This window comes from Mixophyes fleayi, chromosome 7 (genome assembly GCF_038048845.1).
Source record: "Mixophyes fleayi isolate aMixFle1 chromosome 7, aMixFle1.hap1, whole genome shotgun sequence".
NCBI lineage: Eukaryota > Metazoa > Chordata > Amphibia > Anura > Limnodynastidae > Mixophyes > Mixophyes fleayi.
Window position 1 is genome coordinate 11,260,394 of NC_134408.1, and position 25,072 is coordinate 11,285,465.

General features: G+C 39.9%; 1 long non-coding RNA gene and 1 gene segment (V, D, J or C); both read left to right on the plus strand.

The window, feature by feature from the left end:
• The window catches only part of LOC142097320 (Ig kappa chain C region, A allele-like), a 139,022-nt gene that overhangs the window by 29,228 nt on the left and 84,722 nt on the right, over nucleotides 1–25,072 (plus strand).
• Nucleotides 15,557–20,421, plus strand: LOC142097322 (uncharacterized). The gene is made up of 4 exons (XR_012678169.1): nucleotides 15,557–15,675; nucleotides 17,037–17,114; nucleotides 18,890–19,012; nucleotides 20,374–20,421. It is a non-coding gene; the product is annotated as an uncharacterized LOC142097322 (long non-coding RNA).

Here is a 25,072-nt window from a genome sequence, read left to right on the forward strand (position 1 = left end):
CTTTCATCCGGAGATAAACGGGAGCGCCCCAGTTGCATAGGCTCATCCGTAGATGTGGGTGGTTGAAAACGAGGAGCTAGACGAAAGGTAGACCATCTAGGAAGGTCTTTCTCGGACGATCTTTCCCGAAGCCGAAGATCTACCCGGTTGCAGAGAGAAATTAGGGCATCTAAGGTGGGTGGCAATTCTTGAGAAGAGAGGGCATCCTTGATTTTATCTGACAGCCCTTGCCAAAAGGCAGCAACAAGAGCCTCATCGTTCCACTGGAGCTCGGAAGCTAGGGTCTGAAACTCAATAACGTATTGAGCCACAGAACGGGAATTTTGACGTAGTCTTAGGATGCTAGTAGCAGCGGACGTCACTCGCCCCGGTTCATCAAAAATCCTCCTGAATGCCGAAGTGAAGGCGGAAACATCATTGAGGAGATTGTCATTACGTTCCCAAAGAGGCGAGGCCCATGCCAGGGCTTTTCCGGATAGGAGGGAGACCATATAAGCTACTTTTAACCTGGGAGTAGGAAAATTCTGAGGTAATAACTCAAATTGGATGGAGCACTGATTTAAAAAGCCACGGCAAGAGTTAGGATCACCATCAAATTTGGAGGGTTTAGGCAAACGCAGAGAGGAAGCGGCTGCAGCAGGGACCTCGGCTGCTTGTGGTTGAGCAGCCGGCTGAGGCGGGGTCTCCTGTAAGGCGTCTAGATGGGTAGCCAGAGTTTGCAAACATTGCAGAAGTTGCATCTGAACTGCATCCTGACGCTCCACTCTTCCAACCAGGTGTTGAAGCATGTCCTTGGCGGAAGGTTCTCTATCAGGATCTGACATGGCTGGTTCTTAGTGTCACGTTACCAGAGAGACTTCAACTGGATCCTGATAGTTCAGCCGAGATTGACGTTACTTCAGCGAGGGGCGCGGAGTCTAACAAGTGAAAGGTGTTCACCAGAGATTCCCGCAAGGGAATATGGGCTTTTGCGGCTTCCACTTGCAGGTCGCGGTCCCCTGGAGAAGTTCTCAGCGAACACAACAGACGGAGCGTAGAATCAGGTAGAAGTAGTGCTGTCACTTGATAGCGGTGTTTAGCCGGGAAGTTTGGCAGCGTTGCCACTTGGGAGAGGAAATATAGCTGGAATGTTCAGCGAAGTAGTCACGTAGCTTGTAAGCTGAAGGAATAGCAAAAACACAGGAGCTGTTTCCAATCTTAAAGTCAGGGACTGACTGAAAGAACCAGCATTGAGTTCTGGTCAGAGGAGGTAGATATAGTGCAGTTCCAATTGGACAGCCAATAGAGGGCAGTGAGAACACATAAAACAGTTAGACGGTTCTGCGCATGCGCAGAACCACTGAGCGCTGAACGGAAGAAGGGGAGAGACAGCGCTGGAGAGCTGCAGCAGCGTGGACCAGGTAAGTGAAAGAAAACAGAGAGTCTTGGTGGGGATGGCCTCCGTAATTAGTGGGTACACCCGCCGGCTCCCGGGGAGGCAGCGGGAGTCCGGCGTGTGACACATGCCCCTTGGATGATGGCCATGCCCACTCTGAGATGATAGATGTGGGCGGGTCAGTCATTTTTGGAGGTGGTGACCTGTTTATTTCATTTGTATCGTGTCCCACAATTTCTTATGCAGCCCTGCCTGTGACTGGCAAACATTGGTTTGAAGTCATTAGAATGTTTTAGAATATAAAGAGTATGAATGTAAGTTTTGTGAGATTTTTCTACAGTAATTGTGAGTATGTAGAATATTTTATTGAGGTGAAGAACATGGGTCAGGAATTGCAGCAGAGGAATGTTGGACAAAGAATATTAGTCTAACCACTGTGTTCAAAATAGATTGTAAGGGTGAAAATCTGGTTAGAGGAATACCAGCAGGAAGAATTGTAATAATCAATGCAGGAGATTATCAGTGTGTGAATTACAGTGTTTGCATTGTCTTGCCTGGAGATTTCCTTAGATGTATGTAACAGGAAACTGAGACTGATTAAATGTGGGGAACAAAGGACAATTCTGAGTCAAGGCAGCGAGCTGTAGCAGTAGGATTTATTGTTGTGTTCCCAATGTGTTGTACTAAAACTCATTTGAGATTGTTTCTATTGCAAGATAAAATTAGATTACACAGGAAGATCTGAAGTAATAATCGATAACCAGATACAGACAATTTATAAGGACAACTGCATACTTTCAAAGCTCCATTAATTACTAAAAGCATAATCTGATACATATATAATATATCTTATATTGTGTTATCTGATCACCATATACACATTTACCATATTTTTATACATCATCAGAACTTTAAACTAGTTCAGTCATGGTCTGGGCTGTTTTCAGTGATTTATCTGGATAAACTGTATATATACTAAAAAAGAAATGAGCCAGTGCTCCACCATACTGTACCTGTATTTTATAGGGTACCAGCTCTCTGGCAAATTTAAATTCATTTTAGGGATACAAGAATAACAACATTGTTATCACTTATCAGTACTGTACAAATCTGTATATATCTACCACAATAACAATAGGATGTATTGGTTCATATTTTGATTACAACTTTCTCTGGATAACAGCAGAAGGAAGAACAGAAAAAAGACCAATACAAGGAAGTAAAGGAGGCCCTAAAAGGCCCATCCCTCTGCCAGCATCAAAGGAAACCATTGTCTCACCTGCTCCTGACAATATCCCTGACCCAGGTGGGTTCATGATTGTTTGCTGACTCCTGTTCTTCTCTTTCTGAACATACCTTCTCAAACCAGTCCTTTGAGGCACACATTACAATTCTCACTAAGAAGGGGAAGGATCAATCCCAGTGCTCCAGCTACAGACCAATATCCCTCCTCAATATTAAAACTTTCTCTGTATTACAGCAGAAAATAGAGAAGAAACAGAATCAGACCGATTGACGATACCAGTTCTACACAACACTTCTAACTCAGAGAATGAAGGTATTAATAAATAAGAAACGTCATTAAAATAAGCAACCACAATAAAACAGATATTTTGATAACTGCAGTGTGTTTGGGTTCCCTTAGTGATACTCTGTCTCAGTGGTTATGGGTTGGAATTGATATGTGACCATTTAAACTAGAGCATACTTGCCAACTCTCGGAAACAAGTTTCCGGGAGAGGGGGCGTGACTGGAGGGCGGGAGGGGGCGGGATGAGGCCAAACGTGTCATTTTGGTCCCGCCCCCCACGAAAACGTAATTTACGTCGCGGGGGTGGGGGGGCCAAAATGACGCGATTGGCCTCGTCCCGCCCCCTCCTGCCCTCCAATATGGCGTCAAATGACACGATTCTCTGTGAAATCCAGGATGCGGGAGAAATGCCAACGAGCCCGGGAGCCCGGGAGACTGAACCGAATTTCGGGCGTCTCCCGGACATTCCGGAAGAGTTGGCAAGTATGAACTAGAGATGCTCACTTACCCCCGTGTTTTGGTTTTGGTTTTGGATCTGGATTAGCGTCGTGTTTTGGTTTTGGCAAAACCACCCTCATGTGTTTTGGTTTTGGTTTTGTAATTTTTTAGAAAAATTGCAAAAATATGCTAAAATCACATAATTTTGCTCTTTTTTTGATCCTACATTATTATTAACCTCAATAACACTAATTTCAAGCAATTTTCAGTCAATTTTGACCACATCACAGGTCACATTATTATTTTCATACACTTTAGGACAAATACTTCAGCGACCTGGCTGGATGGTAAGCGACAGAGCAATGACTCAAACACACGGCAGTTCCTACCACATCTAGGACACATTGCCACACAGCAGTGGCAGAAAAGAAAAGTCAGAAGAAAAGCCTGCAAGGCCTAGTATTTGTATTTCAGCAATGACAATTAGCAATGGTGCAATGGAGCTCTTCTCTTTAGGTGTATATAACACCATACACTTTTTTGTGCAAATTTAGAAGAATAGCCTGCAAGGACTAGTAGTTGTATTTCTGCAATGAGAATTACCAATGGAGCTCTCCTTTCCGTGTGTTACCTATATAACACTGTAGAATGAGACTGCAGATTTACATCAACCCTGTAAGCACTATTATTTGTATTTTCTGCAATGAGATTTAACACTGAAGCAATGGAGCTCTCCTGAGTGTCACTGATTACTTTCTCTAACACTGCTATCACCCTCCTCTCTTCTATCCCTCTGCCTGCCCAACTGCTCTACACTCTGTTCTACCCCTTCTCTGTCCCTCTCTCAAATGACTCTAGATCGCCGTGGAGGGCGGTATTTATAGATTCCAAAACTCACAAGATCCGAGATCCGACAACGTCACAATGATGTTTTGGAATCCCAATAGGCGCGAGAGTACCGAGCAACTCGGCTCGATACTCAGAACCCCAAAGTTCGGGTGGGTTCGGTTTCCGGGAAACCGAACCCACCCATCTCCAATTTAAACCAAACAATAGAAAGAAACCAGTGGAGACAGAGATAACACCGGAAGATCTGAAATAATAATCGGTAACTAGATTCACAAAATTTATAAGGACAGCTGGATACTTTCTAAGCTCTATTATTTAAAGAAAACATAATGTGATATATAGAATATCTCTAATATTGTTTTATTTTTATCTGATCACCATATACACATTTAGATTCACCAATATTTTATACTTCACAGTTCTTTAAACTAATAAAGTCATGGTCCCTATTTGTGTCTCCCCCTTCCCTTTAGGAAGTAAGCTCTTATGAGCAGGGCCCTCTTTCCTTGTGTGCTCCTTTTACTATTCCATCACCCTCTGTACCTCTTGGCCTGCTTCGCTAGCCCTGTTTTCCCTGTTTTTTAAGCTTCGGCCTACTTCTCGCTGATTTCTACCATCCCATTCACTATCTGTCCCGAAAATAATCTGATTTGCTTTAGTCTGTCACCTGCTTATGTATTTATTTTGTTCTTTCTGTATCATGTTGTGTCTTGGTTCTCTGTTTTCTGTATATGTAATGTACGGCGCTGCGGACCCTTTGTTGCGCCTTATAAGTCAAAGATAATAATAATAATGCTGGTCTATGCTGTTACCAGTGATTTACTTGGATATACTGTATATATATTAAAAAAGAAACAAGCCAGCACTTAGCCGTACTGCACCTGTATTTTTCAGGGTACCAGCTGCATGGCAAATATAAATTCACTTTAGGCATACAAATTAACAAAGTTGCTGTCAGCGCTTATCATTATCACTACAAATCTGTATATATCGTCCACAATAAAAATGTGATGTATCAGTTCATATTTTTATTAGGGATGTGCACCGGCGACTTTTGAGGTCTCGTGTTTTGTGTTTTGGATCCGGATTTTCGTTATTTTTGGGGTTCGGATTTGTCTCGCAGAACACTTGACGAAAGGTCTCGGTTCGGATTTAAGGTTTTGGATTCGGATTTTTTTTGAAAAAAACATAAAAAGTTTAAAAATCAAGTTTTTGGGCTTATTTTCACTCCTAGGCTATTATTAACCTCAATAACATTCAATAACAAGCATTTCCACTAATTTACAGTGTATTCTGAACACCTCACAATATAGTTATTAGTCCAAAACGTTGCAACAAGGTATCTTTCTGGACTGCGTAGAGGAGTAGGTCACCACAATATATATTAAAAACCCTGAACTTTTATGATTCGCACCAATAAATGTACCTGGACTGCGTAGAGGAGTGGGTCACCACAATATATATTAAAAACCCTGAACTTTTATGATTCGCACCAATAAATGTACCTGGACTGCGTAGAGGAGTGGGTCACCACAATATATATTAAAAACCCTGAACTTTTATGAATCGCACCAATAAATGTACCTGGACTGCGTAGAGGAGTGGGTCACCACAATATCTTAAAAACCCTGAACTTTTATGATTCGCACCAATAAATGTACCTGGACTGCGTAGAGGAGTGGGTCACCGCAATATATTAAAAACCCTGAACTTTTATGAATCGCACCAATAAATGTACCTGGACTGCGTAGAGGAGTGGGTCACCACAATATCTTAAAAACCCTGAACTTTTATGAATCGCACCAATAAATGTACCTGGACTGCGTAGAGGAGTGGGTCACCACAAGATATATAATAAGAAAACCATCAACTTGTATGATTCGCACCAATAAATGTACCTGGACTGCGTAGAGGAGTGGGTCACCACAATATATTAAAAACCCTGAACTTTTATGAATCGCACCAATAAATGTACCTGGACTGCGTAGAGGAGTGGGTCACCACAATATATTAAAAACCCTGAACTTTTATGAATCGCACCAATAAATGTACCTGGACTGCGTAGAGGAGTGGGTCACCACAATATATATTAAAAACCCTGAACTTTTATGATTCGCACCAATAAATGTACCTGGACTGCGTAGAGGAGTGGGTCACCACAATATATATTAAAAACCCTGAACTTTTATGATTCGCACCAATAAATGTACCTGGACTGCGTAGAGGAGTGGGTCACCACAATATATTAAAAACCCTGAACTTTTATGATTCGCACCAATAAATGTACCTGGACTGCCTAGAGGAGTGGGCACTGGGCACCACAATAAAATATATAAAAAACCTTCAACAGGTCTGCATTACACTACACATACGGCTGCTCCTCCATCCTCTCCATCATATACATGTTGGAGTTTTAGCGTGTGACAACCTCTTGTTTTTGATAATGTCAGTGCATTTTGAATATTTTTCAATTTGCCCCACACCACTGAATGTACTTTATCTATGATACGCATCTATCTATCTTGACTGCGTAGTGTGGTGGCCCCGGTACACAATTTGGTACCGAGGCCACAATATAATTAAAAAACCCTCCACGTGTCAGAATTCCACCAAAAAAGGGTATGGACTGCGTAGTGTGGTGGCCCCGGTACACAATTTGATACCGGGGCCACAATACCTCCTCCAAACATGGTACAGACAATTCGTCATTGAGATCCCATCAAGTATGTTAAAGACAGACAGGGTCGAAGTGTTATTGGTTGACTTTGTAAACCAAAAAACTGTCCCTGTTGCACATAGTCGTGCAATGAAGACTGACTTTTTCATTTAAAGGCACCATCTTTCAAGTGTAGTGTTTGTAAGTCTAAGTCATATTATACTTTTGGTAAAATTGGTTTATTTTGTTCCTCTTTATGGTAACTACTAATAGAATTAAAGTATTAAATAGAAGCGGCAGTTCCTCTTTATGGTAATTAGTAATAGAATTAAAGTATTAAATAGAATTAAAGTATTAAATAGAATTAAAGTATTAAATAGAATTAAAGTATTAAATAGAGTGGTATAGAGTTGTAGTGTGGTATAGATAGAGTGGTCCCCACAATATAATAATAAAACCCTCAACTGGTCTGAATTCCACCAAACAAGTATCTGGACTGCGTAGTGTGGTGGCCCCGGTACACAATTTGGTACCGAGGCCACAATATAATTAAAAAACCCTCCACGTGTCAGAATTCCACCAAAAAAGGGTATGGACTGCGTAGTGTGGTGGCCCCGGTACACAATTTGGTACCGAGGCCACAATATAATTAAAAAATTGGGCATCAACTGTCACCGTTGTTTAATATCTGATACACCTAAATATGGACTGCACAGTGGAGTGGCCCCGGTAGTAAATTTGGTGCCGGGGCCACAATACCTCCTCCAACTTCCAAGTGTAGTGTTTATAAAGACAGACAGCGTCGAAGTGTTATTAGTTGACTTTCTTAACCCTAAAATTGTCCCTGTTGCAAATATTCGTGCAATGGACAGTTACTTTTTTATTGAAAGACTCAAGCTTTCAAGTGTAGTGTTTATAAAATATAAACAACAATACAGTAGTTTTAGAGCACGTCAATACCTCTTGTTTTAAATTATGACACGGCATTTTACTTTTGGTTTAATTTCTTGAATTTGTTGAAATTTGGTTTTACTTTTTGAACATGGCAAATGACTGTTGATTGGTCATATAATGCAAAAAAAAAAAGGTCCAAGATGGAATTGTTCTTGGGCCCTCACACCCACCCTTATGTTGTTGAAATAGGACATGCACACTTTAACAAACCAATCATTTCAGCGACAGGGCCTACCAAACAACTTTGGCTGAAATGATTGGTTTGTTTGGGCCCCCACACCAAAAAAGCTATTCATCTCTCCCTGTACAGACTAAACAGGCTCTACTGAGGCAAGATGTCGTCCTCATCCTCAACCTCAGATTCCTCTCCCCCTACAGTGTGTACTTCCTCCTCATCACACATTATCAATTCGTCCCCGCTGGACTCCACAACCACAGGTCCCTCTGTACTATCTGGAGGGCAGTGCTGTACTTCATTGAGGAATTGGTTATTCATTTTTATAAACATCATTTTTTCAACATTGTGAGGAAGCAACCTCCTTCGCCGCTCACTGACCAGGTTCCCCGCTGCACTAAAAACTCTTTCCGAGTACACACTGGAGGGGGGACAACTCAGGTAAAATAGAGCCAGTTTGTACAGGGGCTTCCAAACTGCCTTTTTTTCCTGCCAGTAACAATATGGACTGTCTGACATGTCTACTTGGATGGTGTCAGCAAAGTAATCATCCACAATTTTTTCTATTGTGACAGCATCCAATGCAGCGAGAGTAGACATGTCTGCAATGGTTGGCAGGTCCTTCAGTCCGGACCAGATGTTATCAGCATCCCTGCCAGTGCCTCTTTTGGGAAAACTGAGCTTTTTCCTCGCAGCCATAGATGTGGAAGAAAATGAGGGTGGAGCTGTTGGCATGTCACGGTCCTCTTCAGAGGACAATCTCCTGACCAGCAGGTCTTTGCACCGCTGTAGACTTGTGTCCGCCGGAAACAGAGACACAACATACGCTTTAAACCGAGGATCGAGCACGGTGGCCAGAATGTATTCCTCTGACTTTAAAAGAGTGACCACCCTCGGATCCTGGCAAAGCGTACGAAGGGCTACATCCACAAGAGCTACATGCTTGGTGTAATCGCAATGGCTTACCAGCTCCTTCCTCACTTTCTCCAGCTGCTTCTGCAACAGCCTGATCAGGGGAATGACCTGACTCAAGCTGGCAGTGTCGGAACTGACTTCTCGTGTGGCAAGTTCAAATGGCTGCAGAACCTTGCACAACACGGAAATTAGTCTCCACTGCGCTTGACTGAGGCGCATCCCCACTCCTTTGCCTATGTCGTAGGTGGCTGTGTAGGCCTGAATGGCCTTTTGCTGCTCCTCCATCCTCTGCAGCATATAGAGGGTGGAGTTCCAGCGCATCACAACCTCTTGTTTGAGGTGATGGCAGGGCAGGTTCATGCTTTTTTGATGTGCCTCTAGTCTGCGGTAGGCACTGGCTGAATGCCGAAAGTGTCCAGCAATTTTGCGCGCCACCGCAAGCATCTCCTGCACACCCCTGTCACTCTTGAGGTAATGCTGCACCACCAAATTAATGGTGTGGGCAAAACATGGGACGTGCTGGAAATTGCCCATATTTAATGCCCGCACAATGTTACTGGCATTGTCTGACACCACAAATCCCCATGAGAGTCTAAGTGGGGTAAGCCACTGGGAGATAATTTCCCTCATTTTCTCTAATATGTTGTCAGCGTTGTGCCTCTTATTAAAGCCTGTAATACACAATGTTGCCTGCCTTTGCACGAGCCGCCATTTTGTAGTTGCTGCTACTGATGCAGCTGTTGCTGTTGCTGCGGAAGGGGATGCATCTACCCAGTGGGCTGTCACAGTCATATAGTCCTTCGTTTGCCCAGAACCACTTGTCCACATGTCCGTAGTTAAGTGGACAGTGGGTACAACCGCATTTTTTAGAGCACTGAGGACACTTGATCATACTTCTCTGTACATTTTTGGTATCGCCTGCCTAGTGAAGTGGAATCTCGAGGGGATTTGGTACCGGGGACACAATACCTCCATCAACCCTCTAAATCCCACTCCACTGATGGCGGACACCGGGCGCACGTCTAACACCAACATTGCAGTTACAGCCGCAGTTATACGCTTTGCAATAGGGTGACTACTATCGTATTTTGTGGTCATGGCAAACGACTGTTGGACGGTCAATTGTTTTGTGAAAGACTTAGCGGTCTTACGACTTCCCCTCTGGGAAGATGACCGACTAACAGCAGCAACAGCAGCAGTGGCAGTAGTAGGCGTACCGCTGCAGGATTCCTCGGATGAATCCCGTATTGAGGAGGACTCAGTCTGGCTGCTGACTTGGGCTGCAGGACTGAATCTGATGGAGATTGTGGAGGAAGTTGACGAGGAGGGTGTTGCTGGTGTGTATCCAACTGGACCACGGGATTTAGGTGTCCCTGTACCGATGAGGGTCCTAGCCCCAGTTCCTGAACTAACCACTGAACTATGAAGGTTATTCAGGTGACGTATAAGGGAGGATGTTCCTAGGTGGGCAAGATCCTTACCCCTGCTTATTTGAGCTTTACATAAGCTACATATGGCCATACATTGGTTGTCTGGATTTGGATAAAAATAACTCCAGACCGAAGAGGTGCATTTTTTGGTCTTCTGACCAGGCATGACGATGGGCTTTTTCATCCCATGGACATCAGCTGTTTCCCCCCCTGGTGCCTCATTTACAATAACCACATCACCATCCTCATCATCAAGTTCCTCCACAGCGCCAGCTACATCATCAATAGCCTCCTCCCGAGCCACCTCTTCCCGTACAGTGATGGGAAGGTCAGGCTTGACAACCACCAACATCCTTGGACTCGCCTTGTGGATTTGTGATAATTTCTCTTTAGAAGGCAGAGTTGTTTGCTGTTTTGTTGCTGACAGCATAACTCTCTTCAATTTTTTGTAGGGGGGGGGAGGAGGAGGAGGGCTAAGATCCGTGGGTGAAGCTGAACCACTAGTCATGAACACGGGCCATGGCCTAAGCCGTTCCTTGCCACTCCGTGTCGTAAATGGCATATTGGCAACTTTACGTTTCTCCTCAGATGATTTTAAGTTTCTCTTTTTGCTACTTTTTCTTAACTTGGGCATTTTGGATTTTACATGCCCGGTACTACGAGATTGGGCATCGGGCTTGGAAGACGACGTTGATGGCATTTCATCGTCTATGTCATGACTAGTGGCAGCAGCTTCAGCATTAGGAGGAAGTGGGTCTTGATCTTTCCCTACTTTATCCTCCAAATTTTTGGTCTCCATTATATGTAGCACAAGATACTGCAGAATGTGTGAACTTGGTAATATTGCAGTACCAATGGACTTATACTGCTGGATTGGTTTTGCAAATTTGGTTATAATTATTATATATTTTTTTTTTTTACATTTTTTATTTTTTTTTACTTTTTTTTTATTTTTTAAAAACTTGGGAATAATGGGGAAATAACTATGCCCTTAGAAGCACAGAGCACAGGACACAGCACCACTGGACTGAACAGGACACGGCACAGGACCCAGCAGCACTACGGAACTCAGCAGGACAGAGCACAGGACACAGCACCACTGGACTGATACTGCAGAATGTGTGAACTTTGTAATATTGCAGTACCAATGGACTTATACTGCTGGATTGGTTTTGCAAATTTGGTTATAATTATTATATATATTTTATTTTTTTTTAATTTTTTATTTTTTTTTACTTTTTTTTTATTTTTTAAAAACTTGGGAATAATGGGGAAATAACTATGCCCTTAGAAGCACAGAGCACAGGACACAGCACCACTGGACTGAACAGGACACGGCACAGGACCCAGCAGCACTACGGAACTCAGCAGGACAGAGCACAGGACACAGCACCACTGGACTGATACTGCAGAATGTGTGAACTTTGTAATATTGCAGTACCAATGGACTTATACTGCTGGATTGGTTTTGCAAATTTGGTTATAATTATATAGATTTTTTTTTTAATTTTTAATTGTAATTTTTTTTTTACTTTTTTTTTATTTTTTAAAAACTTGGGAATAATGGGGAAATAACTATGCCCTTAGAAGCACAGAGCACAGGACACAGCACCACTGGACTGAACAGGACACGGCACAGGACCCAGCAGCACTACGGAACTCAGCAGGACAGAGCACAGGACACAGCACCACTGGACTGATACTGCAGAATGTGTAAACTTTGTAATATTGCAGTACCACTGGACTTTTACTGCTGAATGTGTGAACTTGGTAATATTGCAGTACCAATGGGCTTATACTGCAGGATTGGTTGTGCAAATTTTGTGGTAATTAAAAAAAATTAAATTAGTTTTTGGTATTTTTTTAAATAACTTTTTTTTATTTTTTTAAACACAGGGGAATATTGGGGAAATAACTATGCCCTTAGAAGCACAGAGCACAGGACACAGCACCACTGGACTGAACAGGACACAGCACTGGACCCAGCAGCACCACTGACCTCAGAAGGACAGAGCACAGCACACAGCACCACTGGACTGATACTGCAGAACACAGCACAGCACAGCACAGCACAGCACAGCACAGCACAGCACAGCACAGAACTAAACAGCACAGCACAGAACTAAACAGCACAGCACGAGATCTACCAGGACAGAGGACCACCTAACACACCCTCCCTCTACCCTGATCAATGCCCGAGTGAAGATGGCGGCGACTAGCGGGGAATTTATAGGATCCGAGTATCGCGAGATCCGACAACGGGATTATGAGTCAGAGCCTCAGTTTCAGATTTGAATTTGGCGCCAATACCCGGATCTGTCTCGGATCCGACTCGGATCGGCAACGTTCGGGTGGGCTCGGATTTCATAAATCCGAGTGCGCTCATCCCTAATTTTTATTAAAATTTTCTCTGGATTACAGCAGAAGGAAGAACAGAAACAAAACAAAAACAAAGAAGTGAAGGAGACCCAGAAATAAAGAAACTCATTTTGCTCTGGGGTGAGAAGCCTCTAATAATACTGTCAAGGTCATTGAATAAATAAATTATATTTCATGATCTAAAACTCTCACCATACTGCTATCAACAGACGCTGAGAAGGTCTTTAATAGGGTGGATTGGTTATATATGTTTGGCATACTGGTGATTGGATCCTATCTGTCTTCATAGAATTCTCAATGGTTTCCTTTCAGAGCCCTTTGACATTAAAAGCTGTTCTAGTCAGGGCTGTCCTCTTTCACTCTTAATTTTTGCATTATATAGGGGAGCACTGGGAAGATCAATTAGGGCCATCCCAGATATTTCTGGCCTCAAACTAGGAGACAGAGAACATACATTAGTCCTGTTTGTAGATGAAGATCTAAGGAATGCAGCATATTTTTGACAATTATGTGATCAATAGTGTCATATGCAGCACTGATATCAAGGAGAATTAGAAGTGAGTAATGACAACCTTAGTCAGGAAAGCTTCTGTGAAGTGTTAGGAATGAAGCCTGACTGAAGAGAGTCCAATATGTTCTGTGAGGAAAGTTATTGTGGAAGGTGAGTGTAGGCAAGAAGCTTGGAGGGTCATGGGAGCTGAGAGGTTGGATATTAATCCAAGAGAGAATGTAGGTCAGAGTAGGTGTAATTACTGAAAACGTGAATAATAATGGGAAAATATCAGTAGAGAGGGAGAGATTACAAAGGAAGATATGATATAATATTCAGTAAACTGGATACACTACATATTTAATGACAAATGAATACCTACTAAGCTATATTATTAGGATATATAGGAAACATAAAAGGATATATAGCCTATTTCTTATATTCTGTTATCAATACAACAATGAGTTATTGGTTCATATTATCATTAAAACTTTGTCTGTATTACATCAGAAACAAAAGAAGAAACAAAACCAGACCCATCACTGAGAACAGCTTTATACAACACTTCTATCTCCGAGAATGAAGGTATTTTTAAATAAGAGACGTCATTACAATACACAACAACAAGAAAACAGATATTGGGATAACTGCAGTGTGTTTGGGCACCTTTAGTGATACCTTATCTTAGTGGTGATTGGTTGGAATTGACATGTGATCACTTAAGCCAATCAGAGGCCAAAAATGATGGACTGGCCAATTTTCATGGAACTGTGTTTGGGACCCTGAGTGGTGAAGTTGTGCACTATATACTACTGTATACAGGAAACCTTCATCCGGGGTGACATTGTTGTTATACAGATTCATTATTAACATCTAATTGCATAGTTCTCAGAGTTGGAAAAACACAGCAAAAAAAGAAAAACTCAGTACTAAAAAAAAGGCAAAGAGTAAAAGGACCCTGCTAGCAGCTTACAACCTATAGGAAAATAGGTATTTGAAACATGAGGTTAAAAGTAAAATATTGCTTATTGGTCCTGCCTGTAGGATAAAGTGACACAGAAACGTTGGTTTGCATTAAATAGAATATTTTAGAATATAAGAGAATAAATGAAACTTATGTTAGATCTTTGCACAGGAATTGTAATCATGTAGAATATTTTTTTGAGGTGAAGAAGATGGTTCAGGAATTTGCAAATAAAAATAGTCCAACTACTGCGTTCAAAATAGATTGCAATGGTGAAAGTCTGATTAGTGGAATACCAGCAAGAAAGGAACTGTAATAATCAATGAGAAAGATTACGACTGTGTGAATTAATCTTTATGCATTGTCTTGACTGGAGATTTTCTTAGACGTATCTAACCAGAACCAGAGGAAGATTGAATGTTGGGAGCAAAGAACAATTCTGAGTCCAGGCAGCGAGCTTTAGGAGTAGGATTTATTGTCAAGTTGTCAATGTGTTATATTGACACTCAATGGAGTTTATTTATATTAAAAGATAAAAGGTATAGATAGAGTAGAGCAGAGGACATAGAATTGAGCCTCATGGTACTCCAACCGACAGTGGAACCAAAGATGAGGTGGACCCAAAGGAATGACCACTGAAGGAGCCGATATAGAGGTAGGATGAGAAACAGGATATTGTCAGGAAAACAGAAGATCACAGCATTCTTATGAGAAATAAGTGATTGTCAATGTCAAATGCAGGAGAAAGATTAAGGAGAATTAGAAGAATGTAGTGAACATTGGTGAAAACATTGGTAACCTTACTTAGTGCAGCATCTGTGGAGTATTGACAATGAAGTCTAACTGACGAGGGTCCAACAGGTTGTGTGAGGAAGGGTTGTGGGTAAGGTGAGTGTAATTATCTTATACTTGAATAATAATTGAATGATACCAGTGGAAACAGAGATTACACAGGAAGATCTGCAATAATAGCCGCTAACCAGATACAGAAAATTTATAAGGACAGCTGGATATTTACTAAGCTCTACTAGTTAATAGAAAACATAATGTGATATAAAGTACATCACTTATATTGTGTTATCTGATCACCATATACACATTTACCATATTTTATATGTCATTAGATCTATTAACTAGCTCAGTCATGGTCTGTACTGTTACCAGAGATTTACTTGAATATACTCTATATATACTAAAAGAGAAATGAGCCAGCGCTCATATTTCCCCCATATTTTTCAAGGTATCAGCTGATCGGCAAATATAAATTCACTTTAGGGATACAAAAATAGCAAAATTGTTGTCCCCCCTTGTTACCTCTACAAACCTGTATAAATTTGCTACTATAACAGTAGGATGTATTGGTTCATATTTTTATTACAACTTTCTCTGTATTACAGCAGAAGGAAGAACAGAAACAATACCAAAACAAAGAAGTAAAGGAGGCCATAAAAGGCCCATCCCTCTGCCAGCATCAAAGGAAACCATTGTCTCACCTCCTCCAGGCCATATCCCTGACCCAGGTGGGTTCATGATTGTTTGTTGAGTTCTGTTCTTCTCTTCCTGAACATATCTTCTCAAACCAGTCCTTTGAGGCTCACATTACAATTCTCACTAAGGAGGGGAAGGACCAATCCCAGTGCTCCAGCTACAGACCAATATCCCTTCTCAATATTAATCTAAAATTACGTTAAACTTATGGTTTGTACTGGGGTAAGAAGCATCTGATAATAATGCCAAGTTCATCGAATTTATAAATTATATTCATGATTTAAAACTCTCAAGAATCTCCTGTCAATAGATACTGAGATGACCTTTGATGGGGTAGATTGACTATATATGCTTGGCACACTTGGGCAATAGGGAATGTGTCCTACCTGTCTTCATAGAATTCTCAATGGCTCCCTTTCAGAACCTTTTGACATTAAAATCCGTTCTAATAGGGGCAGTCTTCTTTCACTCTTAATTTTTGCATTATTTAGAGTAGCTTTGGGAAGATCAATTAGGGCAATCCCAGATATTTCTGGCCTCAAACTAGGAGACAGAGAACATAAATTAGTCCTGTTTGTAGATAAAGATTGAAGGAATGCAGCATATTTGTGACAATTATGTGACTGACAGTGTCATATACAGCAGTGATATCATGGAGATTTAAAAGCGAGTAATGACAACCTTAGTCAGGAAAGCTTCTGTAAACTGTTAGGAATGAAGCCTGACTGAAGAGAGTCCAACATGTTGTGTGAGGAAAGTTATTGTGTAAGGCGAGTGTAGGGAAGCCTCTCAAGAAGCTTGGAGGGTCATGGGGGCTTGGTAGTGGGATGATAACCCCAGAGAGAATGTGGGTCAGAGTTTGATATTCTGAGAGTAGATGTAATTACTGCATACTTGAATAATAATGGGAAAATACCAGTGGAGAGGGAGAGATTACACAGGAAGTAATGACATAATATTCAGTAAACTGGATACACAACATTTTTAATGACAAATTAATACTTACTGAGCTATATTATTTACAAGGAAACATTGTAGGATATATAGTATATTTCTTATCTTCTGTTATCTGATCGCCATATACACATTTACCATAATTTTATACATCATTAACTCTTTAACCTGGTTCAGACATGGTCTAGGCTGTGTTTAGTGATTTATATGGATACACTGTATATAAACTAGACATAAATGAGCCAGCAGTCGGCCATACTGAACCCGTTTTTTTTTTAGGTACCAATGTCATGGCAAATATAAATGTATTATATAGATACATGAAAGATGAAATCTGTTGTCAGCACTTATCATTACATCAACAAATCTGTACTTATTTAGCACAATAACAATATGAGTAATTTGTTCATATTTTCATTAAACGTCGTCTGTATTACAGCAGAAAAAAGAGAAGGAACAAAACCAGACCCACCACCGAAAACAGCTTTACACAACACTTCTAACTCAGAGAATGAAGGTATTTTTAAATAAGAGACATCGTTAAAATAGACAGCAACAACAAAACAGATATTGGGATAACTGCAGTGTGTATGGGTACCCTTAGTGACACCCTGTCTTAGTGGTGATTGGATGGAATTGACATGTGACCACTTAAACCCACCAGAAGCCAAAAGTGATGGACTGGCCAATTTTCATGGAACTGTGTTTGGGACCCTGAGTAGTGAAGTTGTGCACCATATACTACTGCACACAGGAAACCTTCATCCGGGGTGACATTGTTGTTATACAGATTCATTATTAACATCTAATTGCATAGTTCTCAGAGTTGGGAAAACACAGCAAAAAAAGAAAAACTCAGTACTAAAAAACAGGCAAAGAGTAAAAGGACCCTGCTAGCAGCTTACAACCTATAGGAAAATAGGTATTTGAAACATGAGGTTAAAAGTAAAATATTGCTTATTGGTCTTGCCTGTAGGATAAAGTGACACAGAAACGTTGGTTTGCATTAAAAAGAATATTTTAGAATATAAGAGAATAAATTAAACTTATGTTAGATCTTTGCACAGGAATTGTAATTATGTAGAATATTTTTTTGAGGTGAAGAAGATGGTTCAGGAATTTGCAAATAAAAATAGTCCAACTGCTGCTTTCAAAATAGATTGCAAGGATGAAAGTCTGATTAGTGGAATGCCAGTAAGAAAGGAACTGTATTAATCAATGAGAAAGATTAAGAGTGTGTGAATTAATCTTTATGCATTGTCTTGACTGGAGATTTTCTTAGACGTATCTAACCAGAACCAGAGGAAGATTGAATGTTGGGAGCAAAGAACAATTCTGAGTCCAGGCAGCGAGCTTTAGGAGTAGGATTTATTGTCAAGTTGCCAATGTGTTATATTGACACTCTATGGAGTTTATTTATATCAAAAGATAAAAGGTATAGATAGAGTAGAGCAGAGGACATAGAATTGAGCCTCATGGTACTCCAACCGACAGTGGAACCAAAGATGAGGTGGACCCAAAGGAATGACCACTGAAGGAGCCGATATAGAGGTAGGATGAGAAACAGGATATTGTCAGGAAAACAGAAAATCACATCATTCTTATGAGAAATAAGTGATTGTCAATGTCAAATGCAGGAGAAAGATTAAGGAGAATTAGAAGAATGTAGTGAACATTGGTGAAAACACTGATAACCTTACTTAGTGCAGCCTCTGTGGAGTGTTGACAATGAAGCCTGACTGACGAGGGTCCAACAGGTTGTGTGAGGAAGGGTTGTGGGTAAGGTGAGTGTAATTATCTTATACTTGAATAAGAATTGAATGATACCAGTGGAAACAGAGATTACACAGTAAGCTCTGCAATAATAGCCGCTAACCAGATACAGAAAATTTATAAGGACAGCTGGAAATTTACTAAGCTCTACTAGTTAATAGAAAACATAATGTGATATAAAGTACATCACTTATATTGTGTTATCTGATCACCATATACACATTTACCATATTTTATATGTCATTAGATCTATTAACTAGCTCAGTCATGGTCTGTGCTGTTACCAGAGATTTACTTGGATACACTTTATATATACTAAAAGAGAAATGAGCCAGCGCTCATATTTCACCCATATTTTTCAAGGTATCAGCTGATTGGCAAATATAAATTCACTTTAGGGAAACAAAAAAATCAAAATTGTTGTCCCCCTTATTACCTCTACAAACCTGTATAAATTTGCTACTATAACAGTATAATGTATCGGTTCACATTTTTATTACAACTTTCTCTGTATTACAGCAGAAGGAAGAACAGAAACAATACCAAAACAAAGAAGTAAAGGAGGCCCTAAAAGGCCCATCCCTCTGCCAGCATCAAAGGAAACCATTGCCTCACCTGCTCTAGGCAATATCCCTGACCCAGGTGGGTTCATGATTGTTTGCTGCCTCCTGTTCTTCTCTTCCTGAACATACCTTCTTAAACCAGTCCTTTGAGGCTCACATTACAATTCTCACTAAGGAGGGAAAGGACCAATCCCAGTGCTCCAGCTACCGACCAATATCCCTTCTCAATATTAATCTAAAATTACGTTAAACTTATGGTTTGTACTGGGGTAAGAAGCATCTGATAATAATGCCAAGGTCATCAAATTTATAAATTATATTCATGATTTAAAACGCTCAAGAATCTCCTGTCAATAGATACTAAGATGACCTTTGATGGGGTAGATTGACTATATATGCTTGGCACACTTGGGCAATAGGGAATGTGTCCTACCTGTCTTCATAGAATTCTCAATGGCTCCCTTTCAGAACCTTTTGACATTAAAAAGCCGTTCTAATAGGGGTAGTCCTCTTTCACTCTTAATTTTTGCATTATTTAGGGTAGCTTTGGGAAGATCAATTAGGGCCATCCCAGATATTTCTGGCCTCAAACTAGGAGACAGAGAACATAAATTAGTCCTGTTTGTAGATAAAGATCGAAGGAATGCAGCATATGTGTGACAATTATGTGACTGACAGTGTCATATACAGCAGTGATATCAAGGAGATTTAAAAGCGAGTAATGACAACCTTAGTCAGGAAAGCTTCAGTAAACTGTTAGGAATGAAGCCTGACTGAAGAGAGTCCAACATGTTGTGTGAGGAAAGTTATTGTGTAAGGCGAGTGTAGGGAAGCCTCTCAAGAAGCTTGGAGGGTCATGGGGGCTTGGTAGTGGGATGATAACACCAGAGAGAATGTGGGTCAGAGTTTGATATTCTGAGAGTAGATGTAATTACTGCATACTTGAATAATAATGGGAAAATACCAGTGGAGAGGGAGAGATTACACAGGAAGTAATGACATAATATTCAGTAAACTGGATACACAACATTTTTAATGACAAATTAATACTTACTGAGCTATATTATTTACAAGGAAACATTGTAGGATATATAGTATATTTCTTATCTTCTGTTATCTGATCGCCATATACACATTTACCATAATTTTATACATCATTAACTCTTTAACCTGGTTCAGACATGGTCTAGGCTGTGTCTAGTGATTTATATGAATACACTGTATATAAACTAGACAAAAATGAGCCAGCAGTCGGCCCTACTGTACCCGTTTTTTTTTAGGTACCAATGTCATGGCAAATATAAATGTATTATATAGATACATGAAAGATGAAATCTGTTGTCAGCACTTATCATTACATCAACAAATCTGTACTTATTTAGCACAATAACAATATGAGTAATTTGTTCATATTTTCATTAAACGTCGTCTGTATTACAGCAGAAAAAAGAGAAGAAACAAAACCAGACCCACCACCGAAAACAGCTTTACACCACACTTCTAACTCAGAGAATGAAGGTATTTTTAAATAAGAGACATCGTTAAAATAGACAGCAACAACAAAACAGATATTGGGATAACTGCAGTGTGTATGGGTACCCTTAGTGGCACCCTGTCTTAGTGGTGATTGGATGGAATTGACAAGTGACTACTTAAACCCACCAGAAGCCAAAAGTGATGGACTGGCCAATTTTCATGGAACTGTGTTTGGGACCCTGAGTAGTGAAGTTGTGCACCATATACTACTGCACACAGGAAACCTTCATCCGGGGTGACATTGTTGTTATACAGATTCATTATTAACATCTAATTGCATAGTTCTCAGAGTTGGGAAAACACAGCAAAAAAAGAAAAACTCAGCACTAAAAAACAGGCAAAGAGTAAAAGGACCCTGCTAGCAGCTTACAACCTATAGGAAAATAGGTATTTGAAACATGAGATTAAAAGTAAAATATTGCTTATTGGTCCTGCCTGTAGGATAAAGTGACACAGAAATGTTGGTTTGCATTAAATAGAATATTTTAGAATATAAGAGAATAAATTAAACTTATGTTAGATCTTTGCACAGGAATTGTAATTATGTAGAATATTTTTTTGAGGTGAAGAAGATGGTTCAGGAATTTGCAAATAAAAATAGTCCAACTGCTGCGTTCAAAATAGATTGCAAGGATGAAAGTCTGATTAGTGGAATGCCAGTAAGAAAGGAACTGTATTAATCAATAAGAAAGATTACGACTGTGTGAATTAATCTTTATGCATTGTCTTGACTGGAGATTTTCTTAGACGTATCTAACCAGAACCAGAGGAAGATTGAATGTTGGGAGCAAAGAACAATTCTGAGTCCAGGCAGCGAGCTTTAGGAGTAGGATTTATTGTCAAGTTGCCAATGTGTTATATTGACACTCAATGGAGTTTATTTATATCAAAAGATAAAAGGTATAGATAGAGTAGAGCAGAGGACATAGAATTGAGCCTCATGGTACTCCAACCGACAGTGGAACCAAAGATGAGGTGGACCCAAAGGAATGACCACTGAAGGAGCCGATATAGAGGTAGGATGAGAAACAGGATATTGTCAGGAAAACAGAAGATCACAGCATTCTTAATAAGTGATTGTCAATGTCAAATGCAGGAGAAAGATTAAGGAGAATTAGATGAAAGTAGTGAACATTGGTGTAAACATTGATAACCTTACTTAGTGAAGCCTCTGTGGAGTATTGACAATGAAGTCTAACTGACGAGGTTCCAACAGGTTGTGTGAGGAAGGGTTGTGGGTAAGGTGAGTGTAATTATCTTATACTTGAATAAGAATTGAATGATACCAGTGGAAACAGAGATTACACAGTAAGCTCTGCAATAATAGCCGCTAACCAGATACAGAAAATTTATAAGGACAGCTGGATATTTACTAAGCTCTATTAGTTACTAGAAAACATAATGTGATATAAAGTATATCACTTATATTGTGTTATCTGATCACCATATACACATTTACCATAATTTTATATGTCATTAGATCTATTAACTAGTTCAGTCATGGTCTGTGCTGTTACCAGAGATTTACTTGGTTACACTTTATATATACTAAAAAAGAAATGAGCCAGCGCTCATATTTCACCCATATTTTTCAAGGTATCAGCTGATTGGCAAATATAAATTCACTTTAGGGAAACAAAAAAATCAAAATTGTTGTCCCCCTTATTACCTCTACAAACCTGTATAAATTTGCTACTTTAACAGTATAATGTATCGGTTTATATTTTTATTACAACTTTCTCTGTATTACAGCAGAAGGAAGAACAGAAAAAATACCAAAACAAAGAAGTAAAGGAGGCCCTAAAAGGCCCATCCCTCTGCCAGCATCAAAGGGAACCATTGTCTCACCTGCTTCAGGAAATATCCCTGACCCAGGTGGGTTCATGATTGTTTGCTGACTCCTGTTCTTCTCTTCCTGAACATACCTTCTTAAACCAGTCCTGTGAGGCTCACATTACAATTCTCACTAAGGAGGGAAAGGACCAATCCCAGTGCTCCAGCTACCGACCAATATCCCTTCTCAATATTAATCTAAATTTACATTAAACTTGGAGTTTGTACTGGGGTAAGAAGCATCTGATAATAAGGCCAAAGTCTTTGAATTAATAAATTATGTTCATGATTTAAAACTCTCAAGAATCTCCTGTCAATAGATACTAAGATGACCTTTGATGGGGTAGATTGACTATATATGCTTGGCACACTTGGGCAATAGGGAATGTGTCCTACCTGTCTTCATAGAATTCTCAATGGCTCCCTTTCAGAACCTTTTGACATTAAAAAGCCGTTCTAATAGGGGTAGTCCTCTTTCACTCTTAATTTTTGCATTATTTAGGGTAGCTTTGGGAAGATCAATTAGGGCCATCCCAGATATTTCTGGCCTCAAACTAGGAGACAGAGAACATAAATTAGTCCTGTTTGTAGATAAAGATCGAAGGAATGCAGCATATGTGTGACAATTATGTGACTGACAGTGTCATATACAGCAGTGATATCAAGGAGATTTAAAAGCGAGTAATGACAACCTTAGTCAGGAAAGCTTCTGTAAACTGTTAGGAATGAAGCCTGACTGAAGAGAGTCCAACATGTTGTGTGAGGAAAGTTATTGTGTAAGGCGAGTGTAGGGAAGCCTCTCAAGAAGCTTGGAGGGTCATGGGGGCTTGGTAGTGGGATGATAACACCAGAGAGAATGTGGGTCAGAGTTTGATATTCTGAGAGTAGATGTAATTACTGCATACTTGAATAATAATGGGAAAATACCAGTGGAGAGGGAGAGATTACACAGGAAGTAATGACATAATATTCAGTAAACTGGATACACAACATTTTTAATGACAAATAAATACTTACTGAGCTATATTATTTACAAGGAAACATTGTAGGATATATAGTATATTTCTTATCTTCTGTTATCTGATCGCCATATACACAGTTACCATAATTTTATACATCATCAACTCTTTAACCTGGTTCAGTCATGGTCTAGGCTGTGTCTAGTGATTTATATGGATACACTGTATATAAACTAGACATAAATGAGCCAGCAGTCGGCCCTACTGCACCCGTTTTTTTTTTAGGTACCAATGTCATGGCAAATATAAATGTATTATATAGATACATGAAAGATGAAATCTGTTGTCAGCACTTATCATTACATCAACAAATCTGTACTTATTTAGCACAATAACAATATAAGTAATTTGTTCATATTTTCATTAAACGTCGTCTGTATTACAGCAGAAAAAAGAGAAGAAACAAAACCAGACCCACCACTGAAAACAGCTTTACACAACACTTCTAACTCAGAGAATGAAGGTATTTTTAAAAAAGAGACATCGTTAAAATAGACAGCAACAACAAAACAGATATTGGGATAACTGCAGTGTGTATGGGTACCCTTAGTGATACCCTATCTTAGCGGTGATTAGATGGAATTGACAAGTGACCACTTAAACCCACCAGAAGCCAAAAGTGATGGACTGGCCAATTTTCATGGAACTGTGTTTGGGACCCTGAGTAGTGAAGTTGTGCACCATATACTACTGCACACAGGAAACCTTCATCCGGGGTGACATTGTTGTTATACAGATTCATTATTAACATCTAATTGCATAGTTCTCAGAGTTGGGAAAACACAGCAAAAAAAGAAAAACTCAGTACTAAAAAACAGGCAAAGAGTAAAAGGACCCTGCTAGCAGCTTACAACCTATAGGAAAATAGGTATTTGAAACATGAGGTTAAAAGTAAAATATTGCTTATTGGTCCTGCCTGTAGGATAAAGTGACACAGAAACGTTGGTTTGCATTAAATAGAATATTTTAGAATATAAGAGAATAAATTAAACTTATGTTAGATCTTTGCACAGGAATTGTAATTATGTAGAATATTTTTTTGAGGTGAAGAAGATGGTTCAGGAATTTGCAAATAAAAATAGTCCAACTGCTGCGTTCAAAATAGATTGCAAGGATGAAAGTCTGATTAGTGGAATGCCAGTAAGAAAGGAACTGTATTAATCAATGAGAAAGATTACGAGTGTGTGAATTAATCTTTATGCATTGTCTTGACTGGAGATTTTCTTAGACGTATCTAACCAGAACCAGAGGAAGATTGAATGTTGGGAGCAAAGAACAATTCTGAGTCCAGGCAGCGAACTTTAGGAGTAGGATTTATTGTCAAGTTGCCAATGTGTTATATTGACACTCAATGGAGTTTATTTATATTAAAAGATAAAAGGTATAGATAGAGTAGAGCAGAGGACATAGAATTGAGCCTCATGGTACTCCAACCGGCAGTGGAACCAAAGATGAGGTGGACCCAAAGGAATGACCACTGAAGGAGCCGATATAGAGGTAGGATGAGAAACAGGATATTGTCAGGAAAACAGAAGATCACAGCATTCTTATAAGAAATAAGTGATTGTCAATGTCAAATGCAGGAGAAAGATTAAGGAGAATTAGATGAAAGTAGTGAACATTGGTGAAAACATTGATAACCTTACTTAGTGCAGCCTCTGTGGAGTGTTGACAATGAAGTCTAACTGACGAGGTTCCAACAGGTTGTGTGAGGAAGGGTTGTGGGTAAGGTGAGTGTAATTATCTTATAC